Source organism: Buteo buteo, chromosome 19 (genome assembly GCF_964188355.1).
Source record: "Buteo buteo chromosome 19, bButBut1.hap1.1, whole genome shotgun sequence".
Taxonomy (NCBI): Eukaryota; Metazoa; Chordata; class Aves; order Accipitriformes; family Accipitridae; genus Buteo; species Buteo buteo.
In genome coordinates, this window is record NC_134189.1 from 23,441,614 (window position 1) to 23,457,372 (window position 15,759).

The window sequence follows — 15,759 nt, forward strand, 5'->3', positions numbered from 1 at the left end:
TGTCTTTGCCTTCCATTACTACATATCCTTAACGGCATTTATATTACACAAATATTGTATTTGTGGTCACGGATTATTTAAATGCATTGTAAAACCTTTAACCATAAAGTGCTTTGGTCAGATAGAGATCTCATTTACACAATTTTGGGTGGATAGCACATATTACTGATTCTTTGTACTCCCACTGTAATTTATCTTGGCTGCTCTGTTCTATTTCCTTACACTCAAATTATGATCTTGGTAATGCAGGATCTACCTTTTTCTTCTCTGTTTATTTAGAACACACTGGATTCTCATCTGTCATACGCCCCAACAATAGTATAAATAGCAGTAACCACATAGATCCAGATCTGGTTATATAACTTTTGCACATGATGTTAAAACATTAAAAATATAACTTTGTCATTCACTATTAAAAATAATGAGTAGGGCTTTTGCCAAAAAATTCACACATCAATCACAGATAACTGAACAGATGTTTTGGCTGAAACAGGCTTCAACTGGGACATTCACACATACGCAAAATTACCTCTTAATACTGGTAGGATATTATGATTTTAGAGCTTTCTTAAATTTCGTTTCAACAAAGACCATTAACTAAATATTTGCAACATGTGTTAGCTCTTTTCAAATATTTATAGAGATGGTTTACAAAAAAAAAAAATACAACTAATTGCAACGCTTCCTTTTGACTAAAAGCACAAACACACATACACAAGTTTATATAACTCTGAAAGTCTAAAAAGTGCCTTAATTCCCCTGAAGTTGACACGTTAGTATAGAGAGATATATATACACATGTACAGTATACATACACACAGTTTTATAAATATATATACCCAAATTAGAAACCTCTGCTTGAACTTCGACCCTCCGGGGAGACTGCCTTGGTGTTCAAACCTTCTCCCCCTGCCCCCACCAAAGGAAAAAGCAACATTTGGGTTTCCCACCGAGCAGTATGCGAATACAGAGCGTAGCACCGAGAGTGGGTCCTGAGCAGGAGCATCACGTTTTGTTACTCTCTAAGGCAGCCTCTGCTGGTCCCCTCCCTGGGATCCGTCCCAGCACCTCATCTAGCAGGTCAGAACTCACGCAGGCAGTTGGTAGGTCGCCATTTCACCTTAATTCAGGCTGGTGTGAGTTACAGAGGTTGTGGTCCCAAATTCCTCCCTGCCGCTAGCCACGTGGCTACCCCCCACCACCACCCCCTTGAGCCTGTAGTCACATTTATATGACTGGATAGTGAGTTTCTTCAGCCAGAGCACTTTTCCCTGAAAACTAAATCCTAGTTTTAAAGAGCAATTAATTTTCCACTGGATCCACACTTTGAGTGATCAACTCCTGGCAGCACTGCGAGACAGAGGACTGTGCAAGACACATTGCTCAAGGAAGGAAAGAAAAGGGCAGATTCACAGAATCCCTAACTTGGATCAGCCTGCCCTGTGCTTTCAGGATGCTTGCAAAAATGCAAACAGCAGGAAGAAAAACTTTTGTTTGACTCAAATTTAATGTCCAATTTTTTTTTTTTTTTTTTTTTGCTTTGCCTTTTAATCTTTTAAATATCTGGGCTTGAATAACATTTAGGCAAATATCCTCTTGAAACAGCATTTTGAAACAGCCCAGAAATGCATTCTATAAAAAAGGATAAATCAAACAGTGTGTTTTTCCAAAACGTTGGGGTTCTCTCCCTCAAATTAATCACTGAATTGGTATGAATCCCCAAATACTTTTGATCAATCATAAATGTATTTTCCATTAAAATCTCACTCCAGTATACTTTGCCTGCCTGTAGTTAACAGGCATATATCAATTTCTAATCATGATGTATTTGCCAAACCCAGCTTTTTAGAGAAAAGTAATATTAAATTTATGGAAGTAATGCACCTTTTGCCACCAACTGAACAAAAGAGATTGGTGAGCAACATTTAATAACTATAAAACTACAAATAATTTAATTTGTATTTATTTTATGATCAACAACTCAAGTTTTACAGTTTATAAAAAGCAGTCTATAATAAATACAGCTATTACTGTTACAGGCAAGTGGCAGAATAAAGACACAAATTCATTGAGAGGAAGAAAAGCTGAAGAAGTATAGAGGGTGTGTGCAGGAAAAAAAAATCTTCCCATTTTTCATTCTCATTCCCCTTCACACGAATGCTTTCATACATTTTTAAACCTGTTTGCCAGTGGGAAGAGTTAGCATTCACCTAATTCTCACCTCCACTTTTCTGTTGTTTTCCATTCAAAAATAAAAGACATGAAAACTGGAAACCAGAACTACAAGGAACCCAGACAGTATGCCAGGGAACACAGGGACTGGAGGTCCTGTCCCCACTGATACCTTCAGACCCATGATAGCTTTTGGCTGGTTATGTTTTATTCCTGTCTCTATCCTCATGTATTTAACGACATGGGAGCTGTGTTTACTTTAAGTTTAAGCCAGGATGAACTATGCTCTTCAAAGGTGCCTACCCCTTTATACTGATTATATGAGCACATACCTGAATACAGGCACTCACCTCAGATATGGACAGTATTAGGCAATATGAATTTACCCGGTCCTGTTTCTACTTGAAAGAGCACTTAGGTTTGTACTAAGGAAACGGCCGTCTTGCTCTTGCATTTCTTCCACCTTCCCATCTGTTTTCAAGGGCCCAGGTAGCAGGAAGATGCCCACTGCCTCACTTCATGGGTTTGGCTCACAGCTTTTGATGTATAGCTCCTTGGTTACACTTATTATTGTGATCTTAATTACACTGCAGTGCTCTGTAATTATATGCCAATTATTTTCTTTGATAATTACCACTGATGCATGCAAGTGAAGGAATACATTTTAGAGCTACCTATTAGTCTTTTGTGGTACTTAAAATTCTACAACATTAACAAAATTGGGGTTACGTTATAATTACATTTACATCTTTTATGAAATAGTGGAAATTGAGGATTAAGTACAAGGAGCACAGGACGTTACTACAGAATAACTATACTGATATCGGGGGGGGGTATCAATCACTATATTATAAACTACACCTACTTTTTAATACTAAGATGAGCTGCCTTTAATAACATAACCCAGCAGGTCTCCTGATATACGGGTTTTGTCCTGCGAGGGAGCGAGTCTGATAATGCTAGTAGAGCATTATGAAGATCTGGAAATAAACAACAATTTACAGCTGGATCTTGGAGCGTTTAAAAAACATTCTTTGTGCTGACTTTTCTGTGAAGAGACTTGCCAGTTGGTGGCCAGATGTGACACAACGCCCCTAAACCAACAAATACTTTCCAGGAGAGTCACTAGTGAACCGTGGCTCACAGGTGAAAAACAAACTGGGATCCCTTGTGGTGCGAGCTGTGACCTACGTCGTTACCATGGTGCTCTCAGACGCCTCCTGCAACAGATCGGTTGAAAAGTAAAGCAAGTCCTCTAATGAGCAAACTTCGGTGCCTAACTGAAGCTGAGCTTTGGGTGAGCAGTTTCTTAAGACAAGCATTACTTTAAAACAGGAGAGAATAAGGGAGAAACAGAACTCTGCACAGAAGTCTTTGAGTGAGAAGCAGTCGTGAAGTATGAAGTGCTCATGTACGTAGCTGTCCCCAGATTTTCTCCGAGGAGTGGATGTCTCGGACATTATGGCTTCACGTAGGCCTGTGACTGACTGATGGTAACTGGTGGACAGCAGGGAAGAGTGAAGGACTGACGTCATGTAGACCAAAGAAAGATACACAGCCATACTGGGGAGTGGCAGGATTGCTACAGGTATAGGATATGAAGAGGAAAGAGCATCGTGGACAGAAATGGAGAACCCTGGACAGGGCAGTGGTCTGTGGTGGGTAGGCGAGCGGTCCTGCAGAAGGCTGGGGTGAAGGTTCAGCGGTGAACACACAGAGGCCAGAGATAGGTGAGCAGGTCAAGCACTGGTGAGGAGAAGCAGTTACCACGCATTGACCTGTGAAAGCTGAGCGGTGCCGCTGGAGGTAGAGAGTAAACATTATCCAGCGAACTCGCAGACACCTGTGACAAGCAAGTAGGCTTGCCAGAGGTACAGGGCACTGCAGCGCACTGGCCTGTCCTGCAAAAGCCTGAAAGTACACCTACATAACAAAGAATATCATGAAATTTCCTAGGTCCCGCTATCCAGAGTGTGGGCAATGAAAGGATGCGGTAGCCTTCTAATGACCTTCCATAGGTACAGGATCTTTAGGACGCAACTTTGTCTTGATTACCTAACAGGGTTCGGTGGCAGTTGAGCATGTGTAAATGTTAAGAGGCAAGCAAAGCATGATTATTCAAGGCCTGTAAAATGAAGTAGGGAATATGAGAGTTGAAAACAGAGCAGGGACACTGGAAGTTTTCAAGACAGACATCAAGGGTTTACAACTTACAAATGAGTGAGGATAATGGGAGATGAGTAAGGTGGGAAAGGGACAGAAACAATTACACATAAATCCAGAAAAACTAAAGATGACCTACAGAACCTGCACTGGAGTTGACACTTTGTTTCAAAGCATTACAAAAGATAAGTAATCGTTCACATCCTGTGGCCAGTTTCAATGGGAGCAGAGTTAGGACTCCGAGTGATTTGGCAAAAACTCCTAAGCATAGGATGGGCAGGGATATCCTTCCCCATTTTGAAGGGATTAAGGGAAAATAACAGTAGTTTGAACTAGCACTTTGGAGGTGCCTGCTTGGAGTTCTGCTTAAGTATTTGCAAGACCTTGAATACATTCCCTATCTCTGAGATGCTAAATTTTCTTTGAATTACTAAATTTCTCCAAGTAAACCATGACTGAGTTTGGTGAACATGTAGACAAAGCCTGCAGACAAATTCCTCGTCTCCTAGCTGGTAAAGTGATGCCATGACTGAGGGAATTGCACTGTGCTCCTCTGGAAGAGAAAGATGTTGGTATTCTTCCAGTGTACTCAATGTTGTCACTAACCTACAGAAAGTAATGGCCACCTCTGTGTTTTCAGGAGAATGCTTCTAAGTGGTGTCTTTGTGTTCCCCCTAGAAAGGTTGCTGTTTCCAAAGATAAGAAGGATTATCCATCTACATAGCTTCTTTTTTTCCCCCTAACAGTAGCTCATTCTCTCTCAAATATATTTTGCTCATTTGCTTTACCACTAGATGTCTTATGAAATTCCAAGGTCATCTGCCTAAATCTACGTGAAGAATTTCCTTAGAAGTAGAATATATAGGTCTTAATGAATTCAATAATGCTCTAAAATTATTACAGAGATAGAGGAATTGAAGGGAGAAGCCAGCAGTGAACTGCTGAATTGATTCCTAGATGATAGAACTTGGGTATGGAGCCAAAGCAAACATATCTACTATCTCTATAAACAAAACAAAACAAAACAAAAGAAAAGAAAAAAAAAGAAAAAAAAAAGGAAGCACACCCACAAAACCAAATAAAAATCCATACACCTGTTCAAAATAAATAGTTTTGTCCAACTGTTTTGTTTCAGGTGATGAAATCATTGTTACACTACTGCTAACCTGGAATAACTGCACACAAATCAGTATCTAGCTCTTACATGATTTTTTCTTTGGCCTATCACCATAAACACATACCTGTACACATAAGGGAGACTTACCAGTGTGCACACAGTTACCAGCCCTGTGTATCAAGAAGAGAATTCACCCCAAAGGGTAAATTTTCCATGCTGTGCATGGGGATCTAGTCACCTAACTCCCATTAACGTTAATAGGAACCGTGCAGCCTGATGCCACTCTGTTAAATTTTTTTTCCTCATTGTTCTATTCAGGCCACAGTAATTGCTGATCTAGAACAACAGAAACAAATATGTGATACAGTTTTGAATGATTTGCCTTGTCCTATGATTTAAAAGACCTCACAATGACTGGCAAAGATACTTCTAGCTGAAAACAATCTGATTACAACCTTCTATATGGCTTGTGTATTGCAGTTTCCTTTTTTTAGTATGTAGGCATTAGAAGAACCATGGTTTATACAGAGAACCAATCTCAGTTTGACTAAGCTGTAGCTGAAGGTCTTTTCCCCTCCAGAAGTCCCAACCTGTGGTATGTTAAATGCTTATCAAGCCAAGCCCCTTTGAGGGACAGTCTGCCACAGTAGAGAGCCCAGACCATACTGGAGAGAGGGAAGTGACCTCAGTTCTTGCAGAACAGCAAGAGCCCTGCCTTCATCTACACAGACCTGACAGGTCATTGTGGAAGGGGGAGAGGAACCTCTGTGAGCAGCTGTCTGAACGTATCATAACTTTGTAACAATGCAGATGCCATCACGGTGGCTGTGAATTATGACGGTATATTGAATTTTATCTCTTTGTTCTTAAAAATGGAAAACAGAAATGCAACTCTTACCAGATTGAAAATGCAGCTTCCTGAAACCATTTTTAGAAACGCGAAGTGCTGCAGTGTTCCCAGGTACTATACATCCAACAGGTCCCACTGCTAAGAGCAACTAGATGCTCAACATTTTTGAAATTAGAAACAACATTCAGAAGCTGCCATTCAGGTACCATGAAACATATTCACTCTTACATTGAAGTAAAATACATCAGGCCTTGGAAAACCTTGTGTGGTTTCTGATTTCTCCTGTTTCCCTGTGAATGACATTGTCACTCTGCAAATCCATTCATTACAATTGGATCAGGCAGACCAAGACCCAGTCCTTCTCACCAAAAACATTAAGAAGTGAGATAGCATTTGGTTCCATAATGCTACTTCTGGTGATACAAATAGGTGGAGTTCTCAGGTACCATGCCATTTGCACAGTAACTTTGTGCTGTACTCAAAATGGACAGGAAAACTGGACAAGAGTTTGACTGGAGAAGAGTTGTATTTCTGCTGTTTTCAGTAGCCAAAACAGATCCTTTGACAGCTGGAAAGTAACAGTGCACCCCCAAGCTACAGAAGATGTAGATTACTGCAGTCACCATCAGCACAGTCCAAATATAAGCAATAACTGGACTCCTTATCAGCTCCTATACAGACCCAGCACATAGAGCAGTGAACCACGCTCTTCACTTCTCCCTTAACTTATATACATGTCTATATCTTTAGATTCTTATCATCTTGCAGTAGAAGTGGGACAGCTAACTAATCTTTCCCTCTCTGACAGCTTCCCCCCACTAAATCTGTGCTCATCAACACAAACTACTACTGAGTTACCGAGTGGTTGGAGCTCAGCCCCCACCTAGAACTTACGTCTACAAAGGATTTTAGAAACTGTTTGTGTTGAAGAGGACAGTCTGATTTCTAAGGGAAAATTACTTTTTTTTTTCCCTTTAAAAGACCCTTCCACTCTTCCTGCTTAACAGCTTGAATATGAATCCAGTTTTCATTCCAAAATGCCTCCCTCTCATACACAATATAATGTTTTAAAATCTACACACCATAAAATGACTAGTTGTGCATCCAGAAGGGAATAATTCCTTTCCTATAATGGCTGTCTTCCTGGAGAAGTATGCTAGCCTGTCTAGTCATAATGTCATGAGCAACAGATCTTGTAATAACTTAAATTTTGACAGAATGACACACACAGCCATTAGAGTCATCAACAAGGCAAGATGACCTTAAAAGAGTCCAAAACATATGAAAAGAATCCCACAAGCCTGAGTCATTGTTTACGTTACTTTTCCCTGGATCTGCTAAGGGATAGCAAATTCCGCCCCCTCACTCCACACATACACAAAGAATTAGGGAGGGTTTCCATAAGACAGTCCTACCCTTCAAAGACTAATTTCCATAGGCAGATACCCCCCAGCCTTTTCTCTGCTGGAATCCACTCCCAAATCTGAGACAGCAGAAGCTGGTGGATGCCACTTTATGGCATTCCTTTGGTGCAGGTGCCACTGTACCATTGGTTGGTTGGTTGAGAGGATTTTTCTTTCCTTTTCACATCCTTGCAGGGTTTTTTTCTTCTTTTTCTTCTTTCTCTCTCTCTCTGACATTCAAGTTTTAATTTCTACCTCTTCACTACCCTCACCCCCAGCTAAGCCATTCAAAAGTACATTGTCACTTCCATAAAAGCGGGCTGGATTTTGCTCTGATTTGTGAGCTGAGAAAAAAAGTAACACTGGACTGATGCTTACTATGGCAATCCAGAAGCTCTGGACAGTGAAAGTTTTTCCGTAGCCAGTTGCATCAGAGGCCAAAACAGAAGTAGCAGAGGTGGAAGATCCCTTTCTAAGAAACCATTTGCTGCTTCACTTGAGACTGTTCTTTTGCCCTGCAGTGAAAACGTTTGGCCCCTCTGGTTTGCTCTCCCTGGCTCTGGAAGAGAACGCTATATCTGCTCACTGAAAGATGTGACCCACTCTCATCTTCCACAGGGAAATAATTGTTTCAAGAACACATCCTATTCCCTGTTTTTTCCATCAACATAAGCGGAATTGATTTGTCTCTCTTTGTTGTCCTTGTTTCTCATTTTTTGTCTCTGAGACACAGAGTTTTCAGACAGAGAATGCCTTTTAATCTGATTTCATAGAGGCCAAAAAGCATGAGGGAAGAACAGAGGGGCACCATCTTACCTCAGATCTTTTATAACAACATAAACCAGTACATAAATGAATGCATCTATGTATAAAAGCAACACATTAAAAACAGGGAGCACTTATCTACAGTGGAATTCTCAATGTCTCTCACTTACGCAAAGGAGTTGCAGGCAGACCTCCGTCCTTTCCTTTGCATGAAGTGTCAGATCATAACTAAGAAGCAATGCCTCCAAAACCCAACAAAATCATACAGCAACTATTTAATCAGCAGAAACACAGAAGTGACCGTTCCTTTGGTATCAGAGATACCTGTGGGGCTGTTTTCTGCTATAGACAAAGTAGGCAGTTGCCTAGGGACAGCAAAGGCAATCCCATTTCCCCTGCAAAAGAATCTCTGAAATTCAGGATTTCTTCTTCTGCCAAAAAATAGGTTGAGATGCATCGGGCAGCAGGTACTGCAGTTGGGGCAGTCCTCACCCAGCACCTGTAGGAGCTGATTCCTCACCCCAATCAACAGCAGCATGATTTCTGTCCTCTAAAAGGTCAGAAAAGTGACAAATTCCAGCACCAAAATCCCCAAATTTTACTACTTCATTTTCATAAAACTACTATTCAAGCTGCACTGGCCTAAACAGCTTACAGAAATTATCACTACTTCAGCCTCCAAGTCTCCTCCGCAGGCACTCCAGCTCCTGCAGCATCATCAGCGCAATGCAGCATCCCTCAGGGCTCCCTGTATTGCTCTCCAAATTATCTCCATGGATTTAATTTGCAGATTAAAATTTCTGATGCAAACAAGACCACTGATAATTAAAAAATGTTTTCATGGATTCATCTGTGAACAAACCAAGCAGCTAATTTTGTTACTTTTCAGCCCCTCTCCCAGCTATGCCCTTGCAGAGATGTTTAAGCCATTTCTGTGGGCTTCTCATCTACCTAGCAGTTTGTAGAAATGGAAGTAGTTCCTCCAGCAGGTGACAGAACTCAACACAGGACACAGTGAAATGAAGACACAAATTTGGGAGGCTGTTTGCCATTTCTACCAGGCAAGTCTGATAGAAACAGCTTTACGTAAAAATATAAGTAAAAATAGGATGCTTCTTGTCCAGCTCCCATTGTAAATACCACCAGAATGCACACCCCAAATCTACCACCACCTGAATTTTGAGATACTGATGCCTCTATTTCCCAACCTGCAGACGACTGATGAGATTTATCATTGCTGGCCCCAAAACTCTATAAATGTTATTGATACATCCAGGCCCATTTCTGTAAATCTCTTCAATTTTCGCTAAATCCCTTGGAAGCCATTTTGACTAAGGTACCTAATAGCTAAGCATTAAATGTCTGGATGTTAATTAAAATACACAGAGTGAGTCTGTCTGCCCATTCATCTATTCAAGTCACAACATAATCATTAAAAAACAGGATTCATAGAATGGACTTTTCAGCTTTGACAGCGCAGTCATTCTACCTAGCCATCTGTTATCATAGACCATTATTTTAATACTGACTGAACCACACCTAATTCCCATGGGGCTACTCCAAAATCCTCTCTAAAATGGAGACATAATTTCCTCTTAAATAGTTAATCAACTTGTCAATATTTTCATCACGTCACTATCACTGAAAACCTTGCATTGCCTGTTCAACTTTAATTTTATAAGAGCTGTGTATTACATTTCAGCCCCATATAAGTAACATACAGGAGCAGAACATGTTTTAGCTAATTAATGCTTCTGTAACTAGAGTTGTTGAAAAATAACCATCAAATATTTATATAATTGGTACACTAAGAGGCCACTAAAGAAGTATTGCCTTGTTCCGAGCACTGTACTAAGAGAGAATGAAATGCAAGGTCCAAAGACCTAGAGCACAAAAGACCCCAGTCTGCTTCCAATACTACATTACGCTGTATGCATTCTCATTGGATTCAGGAGGTGTTCATTAACATGGATAAAGGTCTTGGACTCATATTAAATTTCCCTATCCTTTTAAAATTAATGTTAGCTACTTTTAAGCTTTTCTCTGCACTTTAGGTGAAGGAACGTTTTGAGACAACTATAACACTCACACTGAGTACCTGCAAGAGGTCTCACATGTACTAAGGGCATGAGAGGCTTTTCTTGGAATTCTCTGCAAATCACATTGACAGATTTTGGAAAAAGACATCATGTTTTCAGGCTCTTAATTGCTACTGAATTAAGCAATATCCATAACCTTTTAACTAAAAGTTGAAATATTTTATACCAAAAAAATGTTTTGTCAAGGGTAAAAAGGTTTATCCAAATAAATTAAACTCTTGGTCATTGGAATTCTACTTTTTCACAATTAAAAGTATTAACATTAAAATAAGCTACTTATGACATAAATGTGATGCTTGGGAATATAGCAGACCCATGAAAACAACTCATATATCAAGAACATTGATGGCACTGCTCAACAGAATCATCCTCAGCTAGAGATGGGAGTAGGAGGAGAGAGAAAGAAAAAGCCCCTCTGCATTGAATAATTTACTATGATATTATTTTGGCTACTCTTGTCCTTTACAGCTGACAAGATAAAAGTTAAAGCCTTCTTCCAGTGGCAAATGGGGAGTACCTTAGTGTGATAAGACAGTGCAATTTAATCCCATAGATAAAATCTAGCTGCAGCACTGTAAGATTTTCTTTGGTTCAGGTTGGGGGGTGCAGGAAGGAGGGTTGGTTGGTTTGGGGGTGGAGGTTGTTTGGGGGGGGTGGGAGGTTTATTTGTTTGTTTGGGGTTTTAGTTTGAGGGTTTGTGGGGTTTGGTTTTATTTGTCTGGGGGGGGGAGTTGTTGGGTTTTTTGGTTTGGGGTTTTGGGGAGGGGGGTGTTCCCACAAAAATTCAAAAACATGCCTTTGAATATCAAGCAGAAAAATCCACTCCCAACCACCATCATCAGTAGTGTTGTTATCAACAGCACTGCTTAAGCTGATACGTTGAGGACCCTAAAGACTTCCTTGCCTCAAAGTGTAATGTGGCCAACAGAGTTCAATGAGACATCCTTAAAACTATGCCAGCTCTAAAATTCAAGTTAGATGAGCTTCTTAGAGAGTAATTTACACGTGGCTTTAAAATTGTCATCATCTTCCCCTTAAAAGATATTTTCATCTCCTAAACACTATTTAGCAAAGTACATTTCATTTCCAATGCGCTTGAAAATGATCCTACTTTGTCAGAATGCCAAGGTGCATCTCCAGTGTCTTCTTATTCTATTCCTATTATGCTTTGCCATACATAATACTAATTGAATACAGTACGAGTTGCATTTGCAGTCATTAAAGCAGCAGTACAACTCAAATTTAAGTGAACTACTGGTGCTCCACATTAGATGAAACACAACAATCACTTTCTCCAGGAACAAAAACCAAACAAACAAACCAACCTCAACCCCAAGAACTGCCTGCAATGTTAATGGTATTTATTGCCCTTCCTGAAAATCAAGGTGAAATATTTGAGGGTACTCTTAAGGTGGCTCTATCTCAGGCAATTCTTTGTGTATCCGATGCGAAATTTGACTTGTGCCGCCAGTGCTAAATAGGGTTTATTTGGAGACGACTGTCATGGATTTGGCAGCTAGCTCACAAGGGTAAATGTGACCTGCTGGCATTCCTTCACGGTTTACAAAGACGTGCCAAAGAATCTGGGTTCTGGCAAGTACATCTGGGAAAAAGAGTTTTACTGTACTTTTAATTGTGTTACTTTGAAGCAAAGGAAGCAAATCCTGCAAATGCTTAACACTATGCAGATTAGCATAAGTGTTTACAGGATCTGTGTTAGTAGGGTCTATATTAGTCACTATGTAATGTAAAGTACAAGGTAGTTAATACTACATACACATGCAAGAGTCAACACCAGGCTTATTTTATCTAACTTCGTAGACTGGTCAAACAGGCCAATCACAGATGCAAACTTTATTTTTACTAATAACAAACTATGCAAAACACTAGTTCTGTGTTGCTATGCTGCTGTCATCACACATGAATAGGGAGTTTCCTCTTCTGTCCTATTTTTTCCACCAAATATCACTTCCACATAACCCTAAATTATGCTAATTCAGTTGTTTTCATGGACACAGGCTACAGTGGACCACCCAGAAGTTTTGATCTGAGGAGAAGATAACCAGCCAAAGAGCTCCTTAAACTTAATCTGCCACTTGTGGTCTCTGACACACAGAACATCAAGACTGAAAGTTGATGGCAGCGGTATTTGTTATAACACATGAATACATGCTATGGATCATATATGACATTACCAGGGAGTGTGGTAAGGCGACTGTCAAATCTCATTACAACCACCCATTATTATGGGTACTCAATGTCACATTAGAGGAAAAAGTTGTAACATTCAACTTCATGCCCATTGCCTTCATTGTGCACTTTGTCTTGGACATGCAAAATAATATCTCAGTTTAAAAACTGGCAAACAAAACAAAAAAAAAACAACAAGAAAGTTATATTAAGAGAGAACAAAGTATCTCTGGAGGACAGCAATAACAAGGGATAGAAAGTTATAAGGAAGTTGAAAACTAGTCAAAAATTCCGTAATTGACAAATAATAACTGGGTGACTATGGAGACAGACCATAATCTTGCCTGTTTTCCACATATTCAAAAAAGAGTAATACTCCCCTCTCCACATACAAATTATGTATCTTCATTTATTTTCTTGTCTCTAATCTTTTACACAATGAATTGACAATACAAATGAGAAAGGTGTTTGACCCTAGTTATTCAGCATATAACAACCATATTAACATCATATGTTAACAACCATATAACATCATGGAAATTCCCACTTTTTCGAAAAGCTAGGTGTAGAAATAAAGATTTTTAAATTGTCATAATGCTGTCCTCTGTTCCTAGAGACAAACTTCCTAATGTCTAAACAATTTTAGCCTACAACAGCAGCTTTGAGAGGAACTCCAATACCATGTGAAGTTAGTAGACTGAGTAGCCTGATGCAAAAGATGTTGTGCTTAGTTCATTTAGGTTAATCTTTAGGTAATTTAGGTAAGCTTTACAGTCTTTACAAAGTAGGGTTAACTGAGTTCATAGATTAAGCAACTTTCCAGCCACAAGACAGATGCTCATAGGTCATTAAGTGCTGAATCAGCTGTATTACTCAGTGAATACATCCTTCATGACTCCCACAATATTGGTAAAAAGAGGACAATGGCTTGATCCCTTTTTTGGGTGGTTTTTTTTGTTGTTGTTGTTGTTCAAGCAATGAGGTTAACAAGAACCAGAACTACATCAACCCTATCAAAGATAATTTTTTTAACTGTATAGCTACTATAGGCCACCTAGAAAGAACAGCACAGAGAAGTTCGTTAAAGACCGCAGACATAGTGGATAGATACCCTTTTGCCCTCTTCCTTTCTATTGCTACTGCTTCAAGTAAAAACTGATCCTGTTTCAGGAAAGAGATTGTGTTCAGGATATCCTATTGTTCTTAAATGAATATTTTTCTTTGCAAGACTGTATGCAGATGGCATAAGGAAGAGAAACCAAGGCCTGCCCTAACCAAGGGTCCAAAATTGGAATCCCTCATGCAGGGGCTGCAGCCACAAAGGACTGTTCTGAGTTTCCTTTGCAGCCAGCCCTCTGAGCAGGAGATCAAACTCATCTTAGGACCTGGTCCAGAACATATGGCAAGAGATACATATTAGCGAATACATCTCAACTTCCAATAATACTATATGAAAAAGATCCACTTGTTATACTAGCACTGAAACAAAAAAAAAACCAACATGCACCTTCCACGTAAACCACTAGAAATGTCGTACTTGAATGTCCACTGCATTATACACCAAAAATACAGCATGCTGTGATTAAGACTGTTCTGAGTTTAGTGAACCTATAGACACATATTTTTCCCAGGACTAAAATCCGTTGTTCTCATATCAGCTCAACATACAATTGTAATCAACGTATAAGGCCAGCTGTACCCTTCACATGTGCCTGATCAGCATGTTCTATGAAATTCACAGCAAGATAACAGACAGCAGCTTCAGCATGATTTAACAGGGGTTAACTAACAGAAGAAAAAAAACCAGTGAAGTGAGAAAAAGAAAAGGAAGTAAAAGCCACATGTCTTGGGCAGGGAAGACAAAGGATAATGCATAGTCCCTTCTAGTTTCTCAGGAGATTCTGGAGGGAAAAACACTTTCCCCTTTTGACTAGACAGATTGAGTGTTGCAAGGGCAGGAGCAACTACATACAGACACACATACAGATAGAGAATTGATGGGATTGCATTTTTTGTAATTTTGAAATTCAATTAATTTTTCCCATCTTGAGAACTCTCTGGTTCATTTACAAAAAGCCTGTTCCTCTTCAGAATGAAAACCTTGACAAAAAGTTTGTTCTTGATCAGCTCTCTATGACATCATTTATTACTTTGTATATTATTTAAGAGCACATGTCATCACTTGGAAGGGGTCTGAACCAGAATTTGAATCCAGCTGGACTTTGGGTAAGTAATGAGTCGAATAATCAAATCCAAATTCTCCTGCTAGACTTTTCAGGTTCTGATGAAATTCAGAACTGAAAGAAGCCTCCAAAAAGAGCTGTTCTCATGGGTTTTATGCAATTTGGTTATAAAAATCATAACAGTAAGATAGTCATGTGTCAGCAGTATTGAACCTTAACGCCAATGCTTAGCATAAAAGACTCGGGATCTGAGATCACTGCTTTCTGTTCAGTGCAAGGGTGGCTCAGCCAGGCTGTACAGTGAAATACAACCCATAACCACCTGCAACTCAGCAAACTGAACAAGGAAAATGTTGAGTCGAAAGGCCTTTCTATTTCTTTCTATTCCTGCCAGTGATTTAACATGCGTACGCTATGCCAAGTCAGCTAGACTCAAATTTTCAGATGCAATCTGCGATTTGGTCCACGTTTTGGAAGTGTTGACTGGTTGCACTGAAAGCAATATGAGCTGTAAGTTCTCAGCACCTCTGAGAAGAAGCCCCAAGTTTCTTAAATTTGGTGTCAAAAACAACAGAGCACCTAAAACTAGAACCCAGTGGGGACTTTCCTTCAATGGATATAAATATCTGTGGCTTTCAAAGAGGTCCAGAGGGATAGCGCAGACCTCAGTGCATCAACATGGGATTTGGAAGACCTGTGCTCAATTGACTGACTGACTGGCTGCAGTCGAGTAACCTAACCACAGCTCCCAGCTGATATGACCATAGCACTATCCAACATCACGCACATGTGCTGAGAATAAATACATTAAAGGCTG

The 15,759-nt window shown here is 39.8% G+C and overlaps 1 protein-coding gene across 1 annotated transcript in view; it reads right to left on the reverse strand.

Moving 5' to 3' along the window:
* The window catches only part of ANO2 (anoctamin 2), a 195,529-nt gene that overhangs the window by 168,349 nt on the left and 11,421 nt on the right, over nt 1-15,759 (reverse strand). The gene's annotated exons all lie outside the window — the stretch shown is intronic.